Raw genomic sequence first — 18,999 nt, 5'->3', positions numbered from 1 at the left:
AGACGCTTAGGCTGCTGGCATTCAGTTAAGCTGTTCTCTGTGTGGTCTCCTGGATGGTCCCCTAGAATTTTGCCACTCTAACACTGAGTTTAAAGATCGAGATTTTGCCTAAATGTGTTTAACTGTCCTAGGTTATATGAGAATTAGGTTATTGGTCAGTTGTCTTTTAAGGACACTACTATATTATTGTGGTTTTTTATAAAGTGACCCAGATGTGGATACTTTAGTTTCTTGACAATGAAAATTCTTGTGTAATTTTGTAAGTATCATTTTTGCCATCTGCCAAAACTGTTGGGTGGATGTATACATGCCACACACAAACATAAACATGTATTGCACGAGGTGTTTTTTTGTTTTGTTTTGTTTTTTTTAAAGAATTTATTTATTTATTTGACAGATCACAAGTAGTCAGAGAGGCAGGCAGAGAGAGAGAGGAGGAAGCAGGCTCTCCGCAGAGCAGAGCCCGATGTGGGACTTGATCCCAGGACTCTGAGATCATGACCTGAGTCAAAGGCAGAGGCTTAACCCACTGAGCCACCCAGGCGTCCCATTTTTTTTTTTTAAACTTTAAAAATATGTTCATAAGATCTCAAAGTTAGAAGGAACCTAGTGAAGCATCTAGTTCATTATTACCCATGACAGCCTCAACCATTGCCATTGTGGGGGGGGGGGGGGTGGTCCAGATTTCATCATTTCCATTGCTGGGCCCTATTTAAAATGGCAGATTGAGCTCAAGGTGGTTTCCTTCATTCCCAGTAGTCTTACTGTTCCTTTTAGAGGCAAGTTCTGACAGGAAACCTTTGAAACAGATTGCTGAGTTTTCACTGGTGGTTTTTCTTCCCTTCAAGTAGAATCATGTGCTGGCAGGTGTTTTATGACCAGTGCATTATGACTGTGAAGCCAGACTAGACCACAGGACGTTAGCACATCACTCGTTCCATAAACTTTGAATCGTGGTGATCTAACCCTTTGCGTGCATTCTCCAGCAGCTGGACAACTGGAGGGGAATTAGCTCAAACTCCTACCTTTGAGTATATCATAATCAGGACGAGTCTTCCAAGTGGAGTGGTACTTCTGGTAGTAATGGGGCAACTTGTCCTTAGGGTTATATCAGATTCTTCTAGTAGACGTTCTTGAGGTTGACGTTAAGCATGAGCTGACGCTAAGCTGGGAATACACTGATACAGGAATGAAGAGTTTGGATATACACCAGTGATTTACAGTAGCTAAATAAGCTTAAGTAATTTGTCAAAGATCGTGTAATTTTTCTCCAGGTCTGTTTGACTTTAAAGTTTTTTTTTTTTCCCCCTGCCATTCTACATTGTTCTTGACTTACCTTTGATTTAGGAGGAAATAAAAGAGAACATTTGCAGGATCATGGTATAGTGAGCATGTTTCACAAACTATTTTCTGTGGCCAGGTTGGTGGTGGTAGTCCTCGGGACCTCCCAAGAAGTTTTATTGGACAGACTCCCCAGGTTGGTTTCGCAGAGTTGGTTTTGTTCTGTCACGGGCCTGTAAACCAGTCCTTAACAAAGGGGACTTGGGTGATGGGGAGGGCAGGCCAAAGGGGAGAAAGGGGAGCTCTGAGTCCCTCTTGCCCGTGTAGTACTTTTAGCGAAGAGTTTTAGATTTGGCTGTTGTTAAGCAAATAGGCTATAGGAACACGTGAAAATTCTCCATTTCCAGAAAGGTTTGAAATGGCTTAGACCTGAGAAGCCTAAGAAATTAAAAACAAAAAACCTTATAAAGTATGGTTAGCGCAATGTTGCGTTAGTTTCAGATGGACGACAGTGAGTCAGCTTCTCTGCGAGTTGGGCACTCACAACAAGTGTGACCACCATTTGTCATCATGCAGTGCTGCCTGCGTCCTCCACTGTTCCTGTGCTGCGCCTTTTATCTTCGTGACGCTCGTTTAGTAGCTGGAAGCCCACATCTCCCTCTCCCTTTCACCCATTTTGCTCATCTTTCTGACTTTGGCAATCGTTAGTTTGCATTCTTCATGTATAGGTCTGATTCTGCTTTTTGTTTACTCGTCTGTTTTTTAGGTTCCACATAGGGATGAGATCATAGGGTGTTTGTCTTTCTCTGACTTATTTCTCAGCATAATACCCTCTAGGTCCATCCATGTCATCACAAATGTCAAGATCTCCTCCTTTCACATGGCTGTGTAATACTCCAGTGTCCTGCACATCTTAGTGACATTTTTTAGTATATGTGCTGCTGAAGCAAATGTCACTCTTAGTGACATTTTTAAAAAAGGTAATGCATTTGGGATAAAGGGGGAAATGACTGTTGTACAGTAAAGTGAGGCCAGAAACCTAGAGAAAATAATACCCCCCTTGTTTATTCAACAAGTATTTTCAAATCTGTGTCTACGCTTGTCTAGTCGCTGGCTTTATGGAATTTATATTCCAATGAAAGTTAATTTTTTTAACCTTTTTCTTAGTAATGGGTGTTTACTAAGTCACAGAAATTATGAAAACTTTATTTAGAATTATTAGGTAATTCGTGCTTGTAATTTTTGGTCACCACACAAAATTGTGGCATCTAAAGCAATGAAGTTTGCATTAATGACAGATTAGAAGTAGAAGCATTTAAGGGGCTCTGACTTGTGTGGTGTTTTACTTGAATCCTGCCATATTGGTTACCATGGGGAGATGGGAAGGAGAATCCCATATGGGTGTTTCAGGCGTGAACAGACACAAGCCAACTGGAAGGTTAGGGCCCTGTGGAGAATAAGAGATGAGGTCTAGGCTTTTTGTTCAGTGAAAGGCTTGAGCTGCCCCTTCAAGGGGGAGGTGGCATTGTGATAGGGATGCCTAGTCCCTAGTGTAAGAATTCTATAGGATACTGGATCTGTGTCAGGGTTGGCATATGCTAGAAATGGTATTTAGCAAAACTGCCCATTAAGCCATCCATCCTGACTGCCATTTTATCACATTAGCTAATTTGAAACATCTAGCAGACAACTTTTCTGTGTGGCAGTGGAAGGAATGCTTGTTTTTGAGTCAGAGCTGCATTCAGACCCAGCCTGAGCATTTCAGCCTTCACCCTGGAAAGCTCATCAGCCTTAAAGTTTTGACTAACAATTTTAGTTCTTGGTTGTGTTAGCCCAAATGGTCTGTGGCGATCTGAGCTTTGGTCCAAGCTAGGATTTAGGAAATCCAACACTGGAAAGAGGTTGTGTTGTAGATATTGCCAGTTTAAAGTTTGTGTCAGATCACCTTGGTGAATTTTGTTTGCAAATAATTATTTTAGCCAGTTACTGTCACCAATTTCTTCAAATTTTGTATCCATTGTGGTTGGTGCAAGTAGCCTAACACTTGCCCCATGGAAGATTCCTGGGTAATAGTGGGAGGGGGGAAAAAAAACCCCAAAACTCTGGTAAGTAATTTCTTTCTGGTTAATAGGTTGGATATTGCCAAACCTTGGCCTTTAGGTTCAATTCTGTACTCCACTTTGCATCAAGTCGTGAGCCTTATGCTTCTGAGGCCACCCCCGGTGTGTGTGATGCTTAATGAGCACTGAGAAGTGAAGCTATGCGGTGATTAGAAGCAAAAGCCCTGGTGGCAGGAAGGATAAATCCTATCTTTATGTCCACCAGGGCCTGGTGATCACGGGCAAGTTTTTTTCACACTGAATTTCTCAGTAAAAATGTAGATAAATGTTATTTACTTACTTATTTATTTATCTTTTAAATCATTGGTTCAGCTTTTAGATTTTCATTCTTAAAATTTTATGTGCATAGAAAATATTTTTGAGTCTCAAATTTATATTAAAATATATACTCAGAGAATCACTACTCTGATTCTGCCTTATTTCCTGCTCCCAATCAGGAACCACTTGTATTTTTTTCAGGTTTATATTTCATTCTTATTTTATTTATTTAACACTCTTAATTTTTTTAAAAGATTTTATTTATTTATTTAGCAGAGAGAGAGCACAAGCAGGGGATCGGGGTGGCAGGCAGAGGGAGAAGCAGACTTCCCGCAAAGCAGGGAGCCTGGCGTGGGGCTTGATGCCAGGATGCTGAGATCATGACCTGAACTGAAGTCAGATACTTTACCGCCTGAGCCACCCAGGTGCCCCTAACTTACTAATTTTTAAGAAACATTCTGGCCTAGTTCACATCCACTGTTATGTTAGTTTCAGGTGCACAATATGGTGATTGAGCACTTGCATATATTACTCAGTGCTCATCGTAAGTGTGCTCCTAATCTCCTTCGCCTATTTTACCCGTCCCCCCACCAGCCGCCCCTCTGGCAACCATCAGTTTGGTCTCTACAGTAAAGAACCTGTTTTGGCTTGTCTCTCTTTTCCCTTTGTTCCTTAAATTCCACATATGAGTGGGATCAATTGGTATTTGTCTTTCTCTGACTTATCTCACTGGCATTATGCTTTGTGAGTCCATGTTGTCGCAAATGGCAAGATTTCGTTCTTTTTTCATGGCTGAGTAGTACTCCGTGTGTGTGTGTGTGTGTGTGTGTGTGTGTGTGTGTGTGTATTGCATCTTTTTTTTTTTTTTTTAGATTTTTTATTTATTCATCTGACAGAGATCACAAGTAGGCAGAGAGGCAGGCAGAGAGAGGAGGAAGCAGGCTCCCCAAGGAGCAGAGAGCCCGATGCGGGGCTCGATCCCAGGACCCTGGGATCATGACCTGAGCCGAAGGCAGAGGCTTTAACCCACTGAGCCACCCAGGTGCCCCTGTATTGCATCTTCTTTATCCATTCATCTATCAATGGACTGCTTCCATAATTTGGCTATTGTAAATAATGCTGTAATAAACATGGGGTTGCGTATATCTTTCCGAATTAGCATTTTTGCATTCTTTGGGTAAATACCCAGTAGTGGAAATACTGGCTCATATAATAATTCTATTTTTAATGTTTTGAGGAAAGTCTGTATTGTCTTCCACAGTGGCCGCACCAGCTCGCATTCCCACCCGCAGTGCGTGAGTGTTCCTCTTCCTCCGCATCCTCTCCAACGCTTGTTATTTCTTGTGGTTTCGATTTTAGCCGTTCTGGCAGGTATGAGGTTCTCTCTCACTGTGGTTTTGATTTACATTTCCCTGATGATGAGTGGCGTTGGGCATCTTGCCATGTGGCTGTTGGCCATCTGGATGTCTGCTTTGGAAAAACATCTTGGATTATTTGTTTTTTGGGTGTTGAGTTGTGTCCATTCTTTATATATTTTGGAAACTAACTCTATCAGATATGTCATTTGCAAATATCTTCTCCCATTCAGTAGGTTGTCTTTTAGTTTTGTTGAGTGTTTCCTTTGTGTGCAGAAGCTTTTTATTTTGATATAGTTCCAATAGTTTATTTTTGCTTTTGGTTCCCTTCAGGAAACCTCTAGAAAAATGTTGCTATGGCCAATATCAGAGAAATTACTGCTCTCTTCTAGGATTTTTATGATTTCACGTCTCACACTTAGGTCCTTAATCCATTCTGAGTTTATTTTTGTGTGTGGTGTGAGAAAGTGGTCCAGCTGCGTTCTTCTGCCTGGAGCTGTCCACTATTCCCAGCACCGCTTGTGGAAGAGACATTTTCCCATTGCATGTTATTTCCTGCTTTCTTGCACAGTAATTGACCATATATAATCATGGGTTTATTTCTGGGGTTTCTGTCCTGTTCCTTTGATGTATGTGTCTGTTTTCATGCCAGTACCAGACTGTTTTGATCACTACAGCTTTGTAGCATAACTTAAAACCTAGGATTGTGATGCCTCCAGTTTTTGTTCTTCGTTTTCAGGATTGCTTTGGCTATTCGGGGTCTTTTGTGGTTCCATACAAATTCTAGGATTATTTATTTCTTTGTTTCTTACTGGAATTTTATGTAGATGAGCAAGTAAACAATGTGTAAAGAGAATCCTAGATTTTTCTCTTTTAAGTGGTAGGTTAAACACAATTTGAATTTGTGAAAGGGCAGACAGGCCAGTTGCAGACTGTGAAGGAGTGTCTGCAAACCATCCCTCCTGATTCCCAAACTGTCTGCTCATTACGAAATTTGGGCACGACCAGAATAAGGGGGAAAAAAAATGTGGAGTCCGACAAAGCCCTTTTTAATTTTCAGATTGCTGTGACCTCTAAATGAGAAAACCTTCTCCGCTTTGGTGCCAGGACAATGTAGTGCGCAGTGAGCGGGCCCTTCTGCTTCTGCTGGGGGCTCCAGCCCTGAAAGGAGGGGGCAAGACTTGCTCACCGTGGCTGGTGTCATGCCATCATCGGTCTCATTGTTACGGCAGACCGTGAGGTTGGTACCGACACGGCACGTGCCGTCCCCATTCACAGATGAGGAAACCAGGATTAGTTTGTGACATACCTTGCCGATGGCAACACAGTAAATTGGAATTTGAACCTGCTTCCAAAACATAATCCTAAAATATCACCTTGTGTTTTCCTATTCTGCACAGTTGCTTTTCAGTATTTCTCTTGGGAAATCCTCACTGGAAAGGCCAAAGTTACTCACTCTTATTTTGTGTAGCTTCTAGTTTGAGGACAGCTCAAAGTCCTTTCTGCCGTTTGAATGCCCTGGAGGCTGGCCCTCCGCAGGGGAGGAGTGGCAGAGACCTGTGAGGGTCTCTGTGTGAATGAGTAGAGGAAGGTTCAGGCTTTGGCTAGTTCATACCAACAATTCATCTCATAATTGGTTTGCCCTAAAATTTGGATTTGTAAAATATGTTAATTTTTCATATCGGCTAGGATGCTTACTTTCGTATCAATGTTTTTCTTTCTTCTTTTCTTTTAAAGATTTTATTTATTTATTTGACAGAGATCACAAGTAGGCAGAAAGGCAGGCAGAGAGAGAGGAGGAAGCAGGCTCCCCGCTGAGCAGAGAGCCCGATGCGGGGCTTGATCCCATTGCCCTGAGATCATGACCTGAGCTGAAGGCAGAGGCTTTAACCCACTGAGCCACCTTAGTATTTTTCTTTTTAAACCAATGAAGATAAGAGTACCTAGAACAAAAGATGAAAACATTAAAACTCCTCAGGAGAGCAAATGGGAGTATTAACACTGATAGTCCGTAGGTTTTCCCAGGACATGCTGGAAGTACTTACCTAATCTGAGGTATTTGAGGGAAAAAATTTTACTGAAAACACAAAATTAACTAAGAAGTACCCTTAAAGGGATTAGGTAAAAACAGTAGTTAATGATTTCTATTTTTACTTAAAAAAAAAAATTATCTAAAAATGAGTTTTTGTCCGTGGTTGTATATAAAATGCCATGATTGTGGTAAACCCTGTCCGCACAGCGGATTGTGGATGAACACGTCATGTCGCAAATTCATTATCAGGTGGATTGAGTTTTAGGCAAATTTGATTGATGCTATCTAGATACTGTTAATGTTTTTTTCTGATCATAATAAGAATGCCTCTGATGCTCAAAAAAACAAAAGAAATGAAGAGAGTAAAAATCATCCACAACCCTACCTCTCGGTTTTTTTAATCTCTTATGTATTTTCCTTCTTTTAGAGACTTTGTTTTAACAGAGTCGAGCTCATGCTAGGTAAGCAGTTTAACGTGCTCAGCATCTTCCCACACACAGTCACGCCTGTTGATCAGGAGGAGTAAAGAGTCCAGGACCAGGTCCCCAGGGCATCCGAGAAGCCACCCTTTGGAGTGTGGCCTTAAGGACTTTGGAAACATGGTGGACCCAGGGGTTAGCGGAGAGGGGGCAGGACTGTGCAGCGCTCAGGGCTCTGGAATCCCTCGGGGGAAGACTGGGTTCCAGCCACTCCCCGTGGCGATGGGCTTACTGCTGCGATGAACACATCCCTATCACACGGTTGGCAAAAACAAGCAAGTTCAGAAAGTCTTAACGTAGCCAGCTCTTCCCTCACAGTCCCCCCAGTCCTGCCGTGTCTTCGCTGCGTAACAAGTCCATCTAGTGGATGCAGCTCTGCCTCCTGGAGGACTCATTCATCGGGCGAAGGGTCACTGCCCCCTGCGCCCTGGGTGCTGCTACAGGAGGGACTCTGGCCAGCAGGGACTCTGCTGGGACTCACTGGATGTCCAGTGACCTCTCACTTCGCTGCTTTGATGGCCCTTGTGAGCTGTGGAGCGGTGAGAAGTAGGTGGCACCCGTCCGGTTCCAAGCTCTGGCCCTCTTTGGTTCAGTGGTTCTGTGGAGGCCCAGACCTGAGTCCCGCGGCAAAAGAAACGGGCACCAGCCCCTGTCCCGTGACAGCCTGCACTTCCCGGGGAGTGGGGTGGCAGACAGATGAGGTGCGCATCAGTGCAAGGCTCCGGAGGACGGTACCGCGGTGCTTCCGAGGGGACAGGAGCGTCAGAAGAACGGTGGCATCGGTCAGCCCGGCTGCAGAGTGAGGGGGCAGCGGGTCTCCCAAGTAGCAGGGAGCTCGGTGAGCACAGCGGAATGGGAAGGTGCCAGATTTGGGGGAGCTCAGGGAAGGAGGGTGGGTGGGGTAGAGAGATGCCAAGGCCCCGGCGCGTCACAGTGTGACAGCAGAGACTGAGAAATGCCGAGGAAGCTCCTGGTGGCCTTGGGGAGCACGGAGGAAAGGAGGCGCGTGTGAACGGGAAGCAGGTGGTGATGGCGGAGAGCAGGGCCTGGGCTCGGGTGGAACGGCATGGCGGGCCGGGAACAGCATGTGCACACCCGGCCGAGCGTCATCGGCCGAGGTCTGTAGCTCTACCCTGGTGGGTCTTGGGGGTCATGAAACAGTTCAGTATGACCCAAGACATGGCCCAAACTCTCGGCAAGGCCGTGACCTAAGAGGGGGAGAAAAAGGAGCACAAATGCATTAGCAGGTGGTGGGGAGAGGGTTTCAGTCCCTCTCAGGCTGGTACCTGATCCTGCCTCCGCACTGCTTGCCACGTGCTTGTGTCGTGCTTAGGGTCTGTGGCTGGCCAAGGGCACCAGCCCTGCTGGGACACCTGGAACTCTCTCACTGCCGTGCCCTTCCTGGCGCTCCTCATTTCCTCCCGGATCCAGTTTCAAGCCCTTTAGCTTGCTCCTGGCTCAGCTCCTGGAACTTTTTTTAGTACTCCGGGTTTTCCCGGATCGGGGTCTCTGGAGACAAACACCCAGCCCTGTCACAGGCGGTAACACTGATCTCTGGAGTGCCAGGCTTGCACTACGTGCTGTGTGGACCCCACCGCGTGGGTCCTTCCACAGCCCCATGAGGGTGGGCATTACAGATCCGATCCCGCAGTCCATTCAGCGAGCTGGCACTTAGGGCCCAGCGTGGAGCCACAACGCATGTGGTCAGACGCTCCAAGGTTGCTCCCCTCCTTGCCTGGGCTGTGGCCCCAGCACTGGGCTGCAGCCCTTCCCCCCGCCGTGGCTGCGGTGGCCCCAGGTCCCTGAAACATAAGTTCATCTGGCCTGCGAGTCGGAAGGAGCCGTTTGTCACTGAAGCCGGCAGAGGCTGCGAGCCGTGTGCCCTTTCCATTCCGACATACGTGTGGGGACCGTGATGGGACCTGTTCGAGCGCGGGCCCGCCTCTCTGCAGAGCCCTCCCCCAGAAAACCTAGTCCTTGACCTCCGTCATTGTGGGGCTCAGCTCTGCTAGGCTGAATATGTATGAGTCCTTATTTAATTAAGGCTAGAAACAGCTCTTCCTATGTTCGTAGATAAACGCAGGCATCCCCTCTTGCCGCACCACCTCCCAGCTGCCGGCCCACAGCCTGCTTGCGGCCCAGGCTCTGCTGCTCACTGACCTCCAGTCCCTGCACCCCACCCCCATCTGCCCTGTAGTCAGAGAGGTCAAGCCTGGATTCCTCTGGGTGCCCCTGAGTCTGGGTCAGGGGAGAGGCACCTGCACTCACCACTGGTAGGAGACGCTACAGTTTGACCAAAGGGCACCCTAGTCCCAAGGCATCTAACAACCTGTAACCTGAACAGAAGACACTGGAAAAACAACCTAACAGGCATTTGGGGACACGGCCTTCCTCTGGATGCTGCCTGTCTTTCCGTCCACTGGTTCTAATCACAGCCCCCGCTGGAGGCTGAAGTGGAGGGTACGGAGTGAACAGTGAACATCTCAGGCAGGAGAGGAGCTCGAGCGTGTGCGCTGTGGGAGTCTGGGGCAGGACCCGGCGGGAAAGGGAGAAGTGAGGACAAAGCCCTGGGCACCTTTGCCAGAAGGAGTCATTGGGAGCGTGGCTGGGGCAAGACCCCGCTCCTCCTGGTCCCTGCTTCCCCAAGTATGCGCCTCCTCCCCCGCTGCCTAAACGTCCCAAACCTAAGCCACCGGGGCCCCAAAGTAGCAGCCTGGCCCCATATACCCGATGAGGCCCCGGCACAGCTGCCCACTTGCTCACACACCACCCTAGGCTCCCTGCGGGCTGCTTCTGCTGTTTCGTCTTCTGCAGGGAAGGCAGCGTGTCTTCTCCCCAGAGCCCTGGAACCGCCCCTCTGCAGCAGGGAGGACGTGCAGCGGGCTGGCCGCTTGCCCCCCGAGCCCGCCCCGAGTCCCAGGGTCCCGGCGAGAGTCCTGGCTGTGTCGGAGCAGGGAGACCGAGCCCACTCCGTCCCAAGGGCCACTGCACACTCTTCCTTACACCCAGAGGGTCTTGTCTGCCTGCTCACTGCCTGTCCCTTTTTTTTTTAAAAGATTTTATTTATTTATTTGACAGAGATCACAAGTAGGCAGAGAGGCAGGCGCAGAGAGAGAGGGAAGCAGACTCCCCGCTAAGCAGAGAGCCCCTTGCGGGGCTCGATCCCAGGACCCTGAGATCATGACCTCAGCCGAAGGCAGCAGCTTTAACCCACTGAGCCACCCAGGCGCCTCTGCCCATCCCTTCTGTGCCCAGCTGGGCTGAGATGGCATCTTCTCCATGAAGATCGTTCAGGCTGCGGTAGGCGCCCTACCCCAGTGCCTCTGGCTGAGTCTCTCTCAGCACCCGCTGTACTACTTTCCTGCCCCACCTGGAAACGAGCTCTTCAAAGCTGGGGTCACGTCTTGATCCACGTCTGTAGCCACAGCCCGTGATGTGTGATAGATGCTTTGGTGCAAGTTCAGGGATGAAGGACTGATCAGCTCTTGCCCTGAGGAGCTCTGGAGGTACTGGGGGAAGAGCAGCTCACGTTTCCAAGACTTGACGTACCGGCTGCTGCTGAGCGCCTTATCCACAATCCTGGGAGCAGAAAACATAGTCCCCATTCGATGGACCACGAAACTGAGGCCCAGAGCCGTTCAGTACTTGTCCGGGCTCCCGCACCTTTCAGATGATGGAGCCCGTCACTGGGAAGGGAGCCTTTAGGGTGACGCAGCAGGGAAGGGGGTACTTTCTGTAGCTCTCATTCGGCTCTCAAAACAGCCCTGTGGGAGACAGGAGTAGTGTCGCTGCCTGCGACCTAAGCGTTCGGGGAGATGCGGCGTCTTGTTCAGGGCCACCAGCGAGGAAGAAGTGCGATCAGAATTCAAACCCTCTGACCAGTGCTGAGCAGACGGACCCTGAGGAGAGGACCCGGAGGCCAGGGGGGCCCTCAAGGCAGGAGCTGTATTTGCCTGTGGTCTCTCCCACCTGACTGTCAAGACTCTGATGTGAAAATTCTCATTGTCATTTAGTGAATGAACCACGACAGGGAGCCCAGCTAATGGGGATGTGGGTGGGAACTAGCGGGTCCTCCTAGATCTCAGGGGTCACTGTCAAAACCCTTTCCTTGCATCAGGACTAGCTGCTGGCTGCCCGAAGTCTTCCAGCTCGCCACCTCCCTGGCCATGGCAGCTTTTGTGGAAGAAAACGACAGGGGCCACACAGGTGGGCGAGCAGGCAGGAGCAGACGTGGCCCAGGGCTGACCAGCGCCGGCCGGGACATTCAGCTGTAATTTATGTGATGGTGAAAAACAACAACCCTATCTTGGCCTGTGATTCCGTTTTAGAAAAATGAATGCGCTGTCACTAGCCCGGTGCCCATTTCTTTAGATGCGAGAGGGTTCGGGCGGGCAATGCCGGATTCACGTTCGGCCTCAGCAGTTTGTCCTCCGAGGGGCGCAGGCTGACCGTAGAGGAGCTTCTGCAGTCGTCCAAGAGGAGTCGGACTCCGGAGGGAGCGCAGACCGCCTCGCTACAGGCGGGGGCTGCACCTGGGCCTTTGCCGTGCAGATACGCTACCCCACTGATCAGCCCCGAGTCTGAACGGAGCTGTGAGCGGAAAGGGCTGCTCAACTCCGGGCAGAAACGTCGCAGGGCCCGTGCACCAAGCTGCCCTGTCCTCTTTGGGGGCATAGCCAAGCTCTCCGTGGCTCCCAGGTGGCATTCATGGCTAACAGCCACCAGATTATCCTGGAGGCCTTGAACTTCAGCTAACGTGGTCCACACCGGACCCCTGCAGTCCCTCCCGAGAGGAAGTAGTAGGCCTTGTTACCTGCAACCTACAGGTGAGGAGACTGGTTCTGGTAAGAGGTGTCTAGCTGGTAGGTTGCATGTATCCAGCACACACGGCTGCTTTGCTGATCAATTTGCTAATGTTGGGCGGGCGGAGGGGAGCTGCTTTGGGCTTCAGTTACCTCTTTAAGAGACGGGGCACTTTGAACCCCGGGAGTTTTGTCTTTTCTCTGCGTCCAGCTGTGCAGCCCCGAAAGCTTGTGCACGAGTTGGAGAGGGGAGCCAGAGGGGAGCCAGAGCGGGGCTCAGAGTGGGGTGGAAGGAAGGTGGATGTGGGGGGAGCTGTGAGGCGGCTGACGACTCTCCACCCTAGGCCCCGAGATGCTGCAGTCCCGGCGGCTCCGGGATCCACCAGGCCTGGCGGGTCCGAGCTCATGGGACTTCCTCCCAGAACATGCCACGTGTCCCTATTTTAGGTTCTTCCAGTTGGCTTTGTTGTTTGCCGCCCCGGTGAACAGGAGCGTTCTTCCTTCCCGAACGGGGAACAGGGCGCGTACGCATCCCGAGGCAAGGACCGCAGTTTAGACTTCGTTTTTCCTCAGCACAGCGCACGGCAGAAAAAGCACCGCCTTGATACGAGTGACCTTCTCGGGACTTCCTGGATCTTTCTTCAGCTCTATGAACAGAAGTTAGAGTACATACACATGTATTCGCATGGGAACCCTGCCCCTGCTCCAAAGTAAAACTGGCCCGTGTGTCTCTCCAAAAATTATTTTTCCACTGCGGGCCTCAGTTTATCCATCAAGAAAATGAGGCTGTTTGTCTTGGGGTACTGGGGGGAGCTTCAAGCTCCAAGCTCCTTTGGGTTCTAATCTCCTCTTGGATCCACAGTGTTTTTCCTCCAAACACTGATTTGATGAAGACTTGGCTTCTCCTCCCGACCTGCCCCAGTGGCTTCTCTCCTGCCTGGCTCTTGTTTCCTCCCCCGCTGCCCTCCACCTCCCTTTTTTCACCAACTCTGGAACTAGAGCAGGAGCCGGCCCCTGCTGGCTCTTCAGGGGGAGTCCTGATGAGCACAGATCCGGCCTTGTTTGCCTGTGAGCTCTGATGCCGCTCTGATGCCAGTCTGCAGCCAGCTGTGTGCAGCGTAAGGTGACTCAGATTCCCCAGCCCGGCCACGGCTCCTCCACTTTCCCATTAGTGATCCGTGTGGGCCACGTTGTATATGCACAAGTTCTTTTCCCCTGTCCCTCTGTGCTGCTTTGGGTTTCCCTCGAGAGCAGCAGGCCACCTGGGCAGAACAGCGATTTGAGGTGAACTGACCTGGCCCTGCCCAGGCCCCTTGGGATCTCCGGGACTTGAGTCTGGAAGCAGAACCGGAGCTCCAGCCGGCCCACCCCGCCGGCAGCTGGAGCCCCGGTGTGGCAGCAGTAACCTGCGGGAACAGGGCCGAGGGTACCCTTCACCTACTGCAGGACCCAGATCAAGCTCCTTTCTGGAGTTGGAGGCCTTTCCTGGTCTGCCCCAGGGGTTCCCATGACCCCTGTCCTAGGGGTCGTCCAGACTTACCTGCCAGCTCCAGACAGGCCAGGCCTTGTTGTGCCTCCCAGTCTCCGCACTGGCTTGCATCCACCCTCTCCCTGGCCCCTCCGTGTTCCTGCGGCTCAGTAGTCTGCCTGCAGCATACACCTGCACTTGGAACCCCGTGGGCCCCCACCGGCCCCTGGGCCCTCCCTGACCCTGGCCCAGGACCCGCACACGGTGAAGAAGACTCAGGGCCAATGCTCTGGTAACTCCCTTGATCGAGAGTTCAGTTTTAGGGGGCGCCTGGCTCGCTCAGTGGGTTAAAGCCTCTGCCTTTGGCTCAGGTCATGATCCCGGGGTCCTGGGATCGAGCCCCGCATCGGGCTCTCTGCTCAGCGGGGAGCCTGCTTCCCCCTCTCTCTCTGCCGGCCTCTCTGTCTACTTGTGATCTCTGTCTGTCAAATAAATAGAATCTTTTTTTTTTTTGGTTAAGATTTTATTTATAAATAAAATGTATTTTTTATTTAGGAGCCAGGGAGCCTGCCAAGCAGAGAGCCCGATGTGGGACTTGATCCCAGGACCCTGAGATCATGACCTGAGCCGAAGGCAGAGGCTTAACCCACTGAGCCACCCAGGTGCCCTAAATAAATAAAGTCTTTAAAAAAAAAAAAAAAAGAATTCAGTTTTAAAACCTTGCTGGCTCTGGCCCCAGATGTGTCTTTCACAGAGGCTGAGAGGAGGAAGAAAAGCCAGCCCACGGGGACCATCCGGGCCCCTTTAACGGGGAAAGGGCTGGATGGAGAGGCTGGGCGGTGTGGGGAGGGACTGTTTTTGCTGGAAGCTCGTTCCCAGGAAAGCCCTCCGATCCCCCTGGGGAAAGGACCAGCAAGTCGCTGGTGACCGAGAGGTGAGAGGCGGGAGGCGGTGGACGCTGCCTCCCTGCCCCAAACCCGCCCTTGAACCAGCCCCTGCCAGGTCTCCGAGGCGGCCACTCTCTCCACTCCTCCGCTCGGAGAGCTGGAAGAGCAGAGGGGCTCATGGAGTTTATATAGCCCCCCTGTATATATTTAGAGATAAGTTCATTTAGGGATTAGGGGCTGCTTCTTGTCTATGCATCATTAAGCATACCACATCTGCTACTGAGCTAGCAATCAGCAGAATATTGAGAAAAGTTATAAAGAAATCTTTGCGACGCTTCATTTTCATTCCCAGCTCCCGAGTCCTGGCTCAGACTTTTGCGAGGGAGCCTCAGGGAGGAAGTGGAGCTGGGGCTCCAGGAGCCGGCGCTGGCTGCCGAGAAGCGATTCACTGGACTGGGACCTGCCGCCTCCCGCGTGCACACGTGCCTGTGGTCATGGAGAGCGGACAGTGGACAGTGGCAGAGGTGACCTCTGACAGAGCTCCATGTGCATTTGCCCGTGGAGGCCACGCTGGCAGGGCAGGTGGCCTGGTCCAAAGCTGAGGGGCTCTCGGAGGTCCTGAGCACTGCTCCATTCCTCTGTGTGACCTTCACCAGGCCCTTTCCCCCTGCGGTCCTCAGTCTCCTTATCTGCAAAATGGGTATTTGGCTGCTACTGCTCCCGGGGGTGCTTCAGGGTCTGGCAGCTGCTCTGCCCAGCAAGTACTCTGGCTTTGGCCGCCCGGCGGGGGTGGCAGAGGGCTGCTAGCTGGCGTGCTGGTCCTGGACACAGCAGAAGCACCATTGTGGGTTCCGGAGGCACCGTGCTCGGAACCGGGGGCAGCAGGTGGGTGTCCAGCCTCCCCGGCTCCTTCAGCAGCCCAGAGAACTGAGTCGCCTCACCCGCATTCCTTGGGGACCTGGGGTCAGCCTGGCCTGTTTGGCCCCAGGACTGGTGGAGTGGTGGCCGGTCCGCCAGTGTGACATGTGGCGGGTTAAACTGCAGGTGTCACTGTTAGCCCTGCAATGGGGGCTCGGCTCTCTGGACCTAGGGCGGCCACAAAGGAACCTGATGGCTCCGGCCCCTGGGCTCGGCCACCAGTGGCTCGGCCAGGGCCCGGACGTGCGGTGCCCCCTCCTCTCGCCGCCCCTTGAGCTGCAGCCCCGGGGAAGTGGAGGTCCCCCACCCCCCCAGGCCGCAGCGCGTGTGCGCAGAACCGGGGGAGGCGCCCCCACCCCGTGGGGCACGTGGGGCCCACCTCGGCCTCGCGGACCTCGCTGACCTCGGGGCAAGGCGGGGGGAAAGCGGGCCAGGAGGCCGCTCGGGGCGGGGGCGGCATGCAGCCGCGTCCACGCGGTCGGGTGCCTGGAGGCCTTGGGGACCTGGGGCCCGGGCTGGGCAGGGACCCTGAGCCGCAGAGACCAGGTGCGTTGCCCTTTACTGAGCAGCCAGCAAGGGAGGAGACACGCGAGGAAAGGGGGGTCCGCCCCGCCCCTGGTACCTCAGATGGCCACCCGTCCCCTTCCTGCACTGCCAGCAGCTTCTGGCTGTGAAAGGTCCCTTCTCTGAAAAGTCCGTTTTTCAGAAATGACCAGGTGGGTGCTGTTTCCAGTGTTTCCAGGACACTCACCCCAGAAAGCACTTTCTGTGTGTTGTGCTCCAGGGGATGCCAGCCCGCGGCGGGCACCCCGGACACCGCTCCCCGCCCCGGGGGCAAGTTCCTGCAGGTGCCCAGCGAAGCCTGCCCACCTGGCTCCGGGGTCTGCTTGAGCCCCAACATGACCTCCCCCACTGGGTGTGCTCCTTTTAACATCCTGGACACACAGACACTTCCTGGAACCAGGTTTTGGGGGGGTCCCCCTCTGGGAGCCGGGGGGGCCCTCCCCACCCAGCGGCTGCACAGAAGGGGCTGCCCGGCTCCGGGCTCCCTTCTCTTGATTTGTTTTAAAGACGACATAGAAAGAAGGGTGCGCGTGTGTGAGTGTTGGTGAGGAGTGAGGACACGGAATATTTCCAGGCCTTAAGAAACGGAGAAAAATAAATTTTTGAATAAGAATGGTCCATGTACTGTGACCGCAGGGCAAATGCAAATCTCTGTTTTCAAACACAGACTCGTGAATTCTTATTACGAGTTCGTGACTGAGCCTCCAAACAGGACATTACATATGCATCCGTGTGAGGCTCCTTGGCCCCCCACGTCAGGTGTGGCCTTCCCAGCACCCGGGTCCCTTTAATCATGGGGTGGGGGGAGGAGGAGAGAGAGAAGAAGGAGACAAGGAAATCCATGACCGGCCGCATCTGGTCTGTTCCCTCCAGTCCCTAAAGTGTTAAGGGACTAGGAGATAGAAAGACGCGCGCAGGAGAAAGCAGCAGCCACAGCGATCCTCCACAAAGATCTTTTTAGTGTCAACTTAAATGTACACAAATAGCGGATGATGATCTCTTTTATTGGACTAACATTTATCCAGTAATATCCACACACTTTTAAAACCATTGAGGCCGCCTCTTCAGGTGTTCATTTGAATAGAAACAGCTGAATGAGTGTTTTTATAATTGATCCCCTGAGAACTGAATGTCTAGTACTGCATAACCAACATTTTCCCATCGCTGGGGTTTTTTTTTTTTTTCCCCAAATTGCCACTCTGCAAAATTAGGATTTTGTACAGTTTTGATAAGAGAATTAACCTCCCACGTGCCAAACTCCCCGAGTGTGAGAGGCTCCTGGGAGTCGGCCTGTGCAAGGTCAGCTCCGCCGGTCGGCTCATTTCTGGGGCTGGGGGCTCCACTGCATCTTGGTTCCGGGGAGGAAATTCTCCGGGTTGGGATGGGAGGTGGATCTGACAGAGGCTCCTGGGCCCAGGAATGCCGGCTTCTTACTCACCCACTTTGTACGCAGCAGGGCGGGCCTTGCCCTCCCCAGCAGCTCCCTGGCGGATGGCCCACACTGGCCTGGGGTTGCTCAAAGCCCCAGACCTTGTTCTCAAAGCAGAGAACAGAAGACTTTGCTCCCCTTCTGGTGCTTTCTCCGAGTGCTGCTAAGTACTTTTAATGATCCGCTAGTTTGGGGGTTATGATCATAAATGCTCACTGCAGAAAGTCTGAAAACTACATAGAAACATAAAGTTGAAAACAAGTATCACCCTAATTCCACTTCCAAGGGCGAGACATCGTTGGGTTTCCCGCCAGTCTTTCTCTCTACGGGCGCGTGTTAAGTGTATGTCTATGAAATCGGGATCCTGCTGTACCTACAGTTTTGTCTCCGTTTTTCCCTTTGAGCGGAATGTACAAAGCAGCTCCCGCGCCTTCCTGCATGTTGTCAGCGTTAGTGTGACTGCCGCGCTCGGCTGTCCAGTGGCTCCGCTGAAAGAATTTAATTGCTCCTATTGATGGACAGCGAGGTGAGAGCTCACGTACAAAAGGAGTGTCCCTGGCCCTTCGGAGGGAGGCTGATTTAAACCAGAGCAAGGAAGCGACTTGGGAAAAAATTTCCCTTTGGGACCCTGGAGGGATAGAAAAGGCAGATCCTTCCCCTGAGCAGTGCCAGGCTTCCTTGGGAAGACACATCCCCGGTGGCTGGAGCAGGTGACAGTGGCCAGGATGCCTGTGAGCGGGGGGCCTCCGGTTCCCATCCCTCCTGGGCCTCACGTGTCCCTTCCCGCTGAGTCAAGTTGCCATCAGTCCTGGATCCTGTAGGCTGCTTTCCGCTGGAGCGAACAGAGCCCCAGCTCAGCCGGCTTCGAAGGCAAGGATGCAGTCACAGGACAGATTCCCCGAAGTGGCAGCTCCTGGTGGGCCGATTCAGCCGCTGTGCAGTATCACCAACGGGACCCACGACTCTCCCAGCCACCCTCAGCACGGCGGTTCCGCCCAGCCTGTCCCCCTCCAGTCCGGGCATGCCCTCCAGACACGGAGAAGGCCAAAGGTGGGAAGGGACTGTTTCTTCGAATGGGATTTTTTAGGGTGGGGAAGTAGTCAGCAAGGACATGCTTTTCCAGAAGGCCAGGCCTCTTTTCCGGTCTGGCTTCCCTCACCTCTCATTGGCTGAAACCACAGGCCCATACCTAAGCCGGTCATTGGCAAGAAGGGGTTTCATCCTTCCCGAGGCTGAGGCTGACAGCTACCTGGGAAGGGGCGAGAGGCAGTGGGGTGCCTTGGGATGTGCACTTTGCCCTTCTGGGTGTAGAATCCCTACACCCCAGCTTCCCCAGGCCTCTCTAGGCTGCGGGCAATGACTTCATCAAGCTGCGAGTTCACTCAGAACCCGAGGCAGCCTCACCA

Source organism: Lontra canadensis, unplaced genomic scaffold (assembly GCF_010015895.1).
Source record: "Lontra canadensis isolate GAN:19392208 unplaced genomic scaffold, GSC_riverotter_1.0 scaffold98, whole genome shotgun sequence".
In the NCBI taxonomy this organism is placed as follows: domain Eukaryota; kingdom Metazoa; phylum Chordata; class Mammalia; order Carnivora; family Mustelidae; genus Lontra; species Lontra canadensis.
Note: the sequence above shows the minus strand (reverse complement) of the source record.